At 45.1% G+C, this 6,000-nt stretch overlaps 1 protein-coding gene across 2 annotated transcripts in view; it reads right to left on the reverse strand.

The window, feature by feature from the left end:
* Positions 1-6,000, reverse strand: part of Tbcel (tubulin folding cofactor E like) — an 85,404-nt gene that overhangs the window by 45,716 nt on the left and 33,688 nt on the right. The gene's annotated exons all lie outside the window — the stretch shown is intronic.

The raw sequence follows: 6,000 nt of genomic DNA on the forward strand, positions 1-6,000 counted from the left end.
CGAGGTTCTCTTGCTTAGATGATGGTTCACAGCAGTGGTGCTTCCTTCAGCAGTCAGACTGACAACAGGGATCTCTCACAGGCTGTCGGGAGGAGGTGAACAAATGCCCTTCCTTTTCCCTGTGACTTCTTTCTGACCTTCACCACATCGCCCTGAGGAGGCGAGTCTGCCTGCTCATTATGTATTGAGTGGGCACTTCCACTGAGTATTTCCACTTAGTGGGAATCAATGAAGTCACATATACCAGAGGCAGAGTCAGGGCCGAGCACTGCACAAAGGGACAAGAGAGAAAACTTAGACTCTGACATCTGGGCATTCCCACTTAGAAGGAAATACTTGGGGTAAAAAGTGGATAAACAGGTCACAGAGAAAGAGTAAAGTGGGGGTAGGAGAGACTGTTCAGTAGTTAAGAGCACTTCCTGTTCTTGCAGAGGACCTGGGTTCAGTTACCAGCATCCATGCAGTAGCTCACAACTGTCTCTTAACTCTGGTTCTGAGGGAGCCAGGGTCTCATGTGACCTACAAGGTCCTGCACACATGAAGTGCGCTCTCTCTCTCTCTCTCTCTCTCTCTCTCTCTCTGTCTCTCTCCCTCTCTCCCTCTCCCTCTCCCTCTCCCTCTCTCTCTCTCCCTCTCCCTCTCTCTCTCCCTCTCTCCCTCTCCCTCTCCCTCTCCCTCTCTCTTCTGGGCACACATGAATACACATAAAACTAAATGTATTTTTAAAAACCGCAGGAAAGTGTTAACTATTGGAGTGAATCCTGGCCCATCTAGCAGAAGAGGGAGTTGGAGAAGAACATTCCAAGAATAAGAGACAAAGGGACACGACCAGGCAGGCAGACTGAAACATTACCAATGCTGTTAGCACACAGGGATGGGGGATGGGGTGCAGATGACTGCTCAAGAAGATGTCAGAGCATGCTGGCCTTGTTCAAGCCACAGGTTACCCTGTGGAAATATAAGGATAATTTTCATAGAACACTGTGGACCCAACACAAAGATAGAGTTCCCGATCCTGCACAGAAGTCAAAATGATGGGGATCTTTAGATCCTTCCAGGGTGGGGCAACCTGAATTGGCTCACATCAGGGAAAGCATCTCCCTCTCCCCCTCCCCCTTCCCTCCCCTCTCCCTCCCACTTCTCCCTCTCCCTCTCCCTCTCCCTCTCCTCCCTCTCCCTCTCCCTCTCCCTCTCTGTTTTTGATCCCAAACCTTCAACATTGTATTCTAGGAAGCTTCAGGTTTTCCCTTGATTCATTTTCTGAAAAGTGGTTCTGATCCATAGCACGAGTGCATCCCACTGAAACACAATCACTCTAGGACAACGTATGGATATGTTCTATATGTTTCCTCCAGAAAAGGCCTTAAGACTCTAAAGATGAGAGTCAGTTAATCACCTTATTGGTTTTTAAAAGTACATTATCTGATCTGAATTTTTAAAACCTTCATTTGAAAGTAAGCAGACGGTCCTGTCGGTGCCACACTCCCTGTAACTCCTGCTGTGGAGCACTCCTTCTGATAGCTGAGCTGGCCAGGGCAGTAAGTGCAGCCAAAAGCCTCTCCTATTGGAAGTCACACCATACCAGAAGACATCAGTGACCTATTTAGCAAGCAGACGGAGCAGGAGAATGCACCTTACGTGTCCGTCCAGACCACATTTTCCAGGCTATGGAGATAGTATTTTCTACTCAAAGATTACGTGGCTTTTAGACATATAATTTTAGAATTTGCCTGAAGTTCATGAAAAACTTTCTGTGTCCATACATACATACAACATCCCTGTCAGGGAATTTTACCCCATTAATGAGCTGTTACAGTGGAAGCCATGGACAGCGGCCATGTCTTCAGAATGAACACCTCAAAGATGGTCCACAGCAGTAACCAGGTTGGGGCTCTTCTCTATGGCACCCCAGTTTAGTCTGTACTGAAGCTATGGACACCTTCTATTCTACCTGTTAACTCTGGGCATTATGTAATGTATCTACTAGATGCCCTCTTTGGATGAAGTAAGAAAAATCTATCAAGTCTAACAAATTTTTAGAGCTACCCTGCAGAGACAAGGTTAGTCAGCTTTTTAACTCTTCACACTCTAATGCAGGGCATGTCTGGTTGACAGACCATCACCAGCCCACGCCATGCCACTGTGATCTCACACCGATCCCGCAGTCAATCATCCTATTCGCAAAGCCTCTGTCAAGTGCACTCCACACAGCATCTTAGACTTAAGTGCACCGCATCATGCTTTCCTAATGCATACGAGTCGTTCAAACGTGAGCAGATGCAGTGTGAGAACGTGAGTTCCTGGACTTTTGTAGCACCGCAGGTCTCCTTACAAGCAGCACAAACCTTAGACTACTTGACTAAAATTCCTGTCCTTGACTTAGTGACATCAGAGGTGTAGAAACCACGGCTGTGTGTAACCAGGGAGCTCTCTGCATTTTCTACTGGGAGCCATATTGCACACAAGACACACATAGTGTGTCTTAGCTACCGGTACACATCAGCAAGCAGGGCTGACAGGCATGCGTGTTGTCCAGTATATTCCAGCACAGCACTGAAAGGCCTACCCAGCGTACTGCCCCAGGACGGGAAACAGAACAAAGTGCCTCTTCATGTGAAACTGTTTCAAAGTATTAATTTCTAAATACTTCCTAATGTTTATAGTTCCTCAATGACTAAATATGCTGCAAACCAACTGGCTGTGTCCCATTAGACACGCTGAAACAGAAAACACTGCCCAGAGACTCAGCGGCCACCACCACCACAAAGGGTAGCATTTACTACTCTTTACTCGAACACCTCCAAAGCGACCCCCTTAAGCCCCCGTGACCAACTCCTTCCCAAACAAATCAATGCCCAGCCAGAGCTGTCACCCAGGGAAATCCCAGGGTTCTATCACTGAACTTACTCAGAGCAGGGTTAGACACGTTTACTCCTGAAGCCATGTCGCCACACCAGTGTCTCCACACTGAGATTAATGATCATTTTAAAGCCTAGAACTTCACACAGCCACTCTCTGAAAAACACACTGACACTTAATCTGTATTTACAGCCTGGGAAACTGAGGGGATTTGCTCAGGTTTGTGGGGCCACAGTAGTATGCTAAGTCATCCTTGCTGTACCTAATCTTGCTGAGTCACACTGACTTCATTAAAAAAAATAATATTTCATGTCAACAGAATACAGCACCACATGCAAGTCCCAGAAATAGACCTGCTAAAATGTATGAAACTGACTGTAGCCAAAATTCTTATTGTAACTACATCAAAGTCTCCAAATCTGAACACAAAACGGTAGCCCGGCTTAGCCAGTCACTAAAGGAGGGCCACTCCTCTGTCTTTCCACAGCCGTGCAGAGGTCACCCTCTGAACGGATTGCTAATACACATTTTCTTGTAGCTGTGAGCACCCAAGTTTAAGGTCATTACCTAACTGCCTACAGCCTCTCTCGTTATTATCTCTGAGCTGCCATGAGAAGGCCCAGTCTCATCAGGAACAGACGCTAGCCTATCGCCCGGCAGCCTTCCGGAGATACCAAAGCACTCTGATAACCAGGGGCCGCCAGATGTTACAACAGCCATGTACAGACAGAGTACGGCCAAGTTTACACGGGGAAACAAAGTCACCCGCTCCTTCCAGTCTCCCACTACAGCACTGCTGCTGGTGGTGGGGAGTGCTGACTCCGCAGCTAGATTGATTGCAGCTGATGATGAGAGTCCACCGTCGCTGTGGCTGCAGTCAAGCCGCAGAGAAGAGATCCAGGAACTGCTGGAGGATGAATGGAGCAGTTAGCACTGAAACACCAGTGCCCAGTCCATCTACTACCCGACCACTACCTAGCATCACCTTTGAGTGAGCATGGCAGTCAGAGTTCTGCGCGCCTTACTTATGATTACTGCACAGTAGATTCGATCTGGCTACTTAGGGCCCAGGACTATGCTGACTGCTGCCAAACAGTGAGACCAAACAGTAAAATGTCTGCAGTTTACAATGCCATCCTTGTTAACTGGATGACTTTCTGCCACCTTTACCTGAAGGATAAAATAGGTAAGTCTAAAAATGCACTTAGAAGAGATTTGATCTGTGAAGGATAAAATCTCCATCTATACATTTCTTGTAATCATTACTAAGTTTCATGAGAACACACATTGCTAAATGAATGAAAGATATCCTTTCACAAAGGGTACTTGCCTTTATAAAATTTAGGCCTTAAATTATTAATGATGATCATGAAAGATATGATCTCACTGAGTTACTACAATAAGGATTAAATAATTTAGACTTGTTTTCAAAAAGTAGAAATTGAAATTTTTCCTAATTTGATCCAAGCCTATGGACTAAGTGACAATGCCATGATTATCAACATAATAAAAGTATCTTCAAGAAAAGAAAGCCTTTTTACTGCAATAATGCCATAAGTCAATCAGGAAACTTAGCAATGTGGACGTCACTGCACTAAGTGACTCTCTTCTGATAAACACCTCTGAGATGTGTATGGCAAGGCCAGCAGCTCTAATGCTAATAATCTCCTAAAAGATTATCTCCAACACTTCCCAACCCATTCTGCATGGCTTCCAGGTCTCGGATCCATCTGTTTGCCAAATGCATCTGCAAGTCAACATTCAGAATGTCTGTAGTTACTTGTGGGTACCTGCAGAGGGTCCACAGTAGGAGTTATGGAGTGAGTACCTGCAGCTGAGACAGACAGGGTGGAGCTCCGACTTCTGGTTCTAGCTCTGTAAACAAGCTCATTTGGGGATCTACTAAATGTTATTTTTTTTTATGGGTTTTGTGCATCTGATGTAGCTATTTAAGAAGTCTTTCAAGATGAATACTAAAATGGTATTTGTTCCTAAGACACGGGAGGCTCTCCGTACCTTGTGGAGGAAACATGCCCATTAGGCAGTCTCATTCAGACATAAACCACAGTGTGGTGAATTCACTGGGAACCAAGTGAATAAACAGATGGCTTAAAACAGATAAATGAAGAAGAAGGCCATGTATTGTCATTGCTCATTTGACAGGGCATGTCTCCAGGATCACAAGCTCACAGGAACTAACCTGTGCTTCCTGGAGGAACTTCTAGTCTATATCCACAAACTCAAGGTGACTTTGCAGAAAAACACTGAGAACAACAAAACCAACGACACTGTGTTTGAGAACAACTCCAGGGAAAGAATAGGCCAAGAAAAGAGAAACCAGGCCCACGTAAATAATGCATGAAGGGGCAGAGAAACCAGCTGGAAAAACTTAAAAGCAGTCAATAATTAATCCTGAAACAGTGGGTATAGGTCTGAGGATAAAGAAAAAGGGGATAGAAAAGAAACTGGATGCCAACTTCAGAGCGCAGGAAAAACCCAACTCCAGACAAAACCCAAAAGCAAGCCCCTCCCCCAGAGGGAGACAGGCTCTCCTCCTAAAGCCACTCCCCCAGAGGCAGACAGGCTCTCCTCCTAAAGCCACTCCCCCAGAGGCTGACAGACACTCCTCCCAGAGCCACTCCTCCAGAGACAGACAGACACTCCTCCTAAGAACTGCTCTATGCCCTTGACTTTGAAACTTCACAACAAAACATCTCCAACACAGAAAGGAGTTGACAGTAAAATTAAAAGCTTTTGATCATCAAAAGGCATTAAAAACATAAAAGACACACCTAAAACTGGAAGAAGATTATGCAATATACATAAAATACAAAGAATTGGTTTTTTTTTTTATATTAAAATCCAATGGGGAAAATGGATAAAAGACATGAACAAGTATTTAACAGGAGACCACTCTCAACTGAGTAATAAAATTATGGAAAAGTTGCTCACCCTTGATAAGCCAGACAAAAATGAAAATCTCAGTGACCTCACACATAAGCAAAAGTTTAAAGCCCTGACAGCTGAAGCACTGGGGGAAAGTGTTCCTACACTGTAGAGAGCTCACATGTGTAGGGAGCTCACATGTGATGTGTAGAGAGCTCACATGTGATGTGTAGGGAGCTCACATGTGATGTGTAG

This window comes from Mus pahari, chromosome 10, assembly GCF_900095145.1.
Source record: "Mus pahari chromosome 10, PAHARI_EIJ_v1.1, whole genome shotgun sequence".
Taxonomy (NCBI): domain Eukaryota; kingdom Metazoa; phylum Chordata; class Mammalia; order Rodentia; family Muridae; genus Mus; species Mus pahari.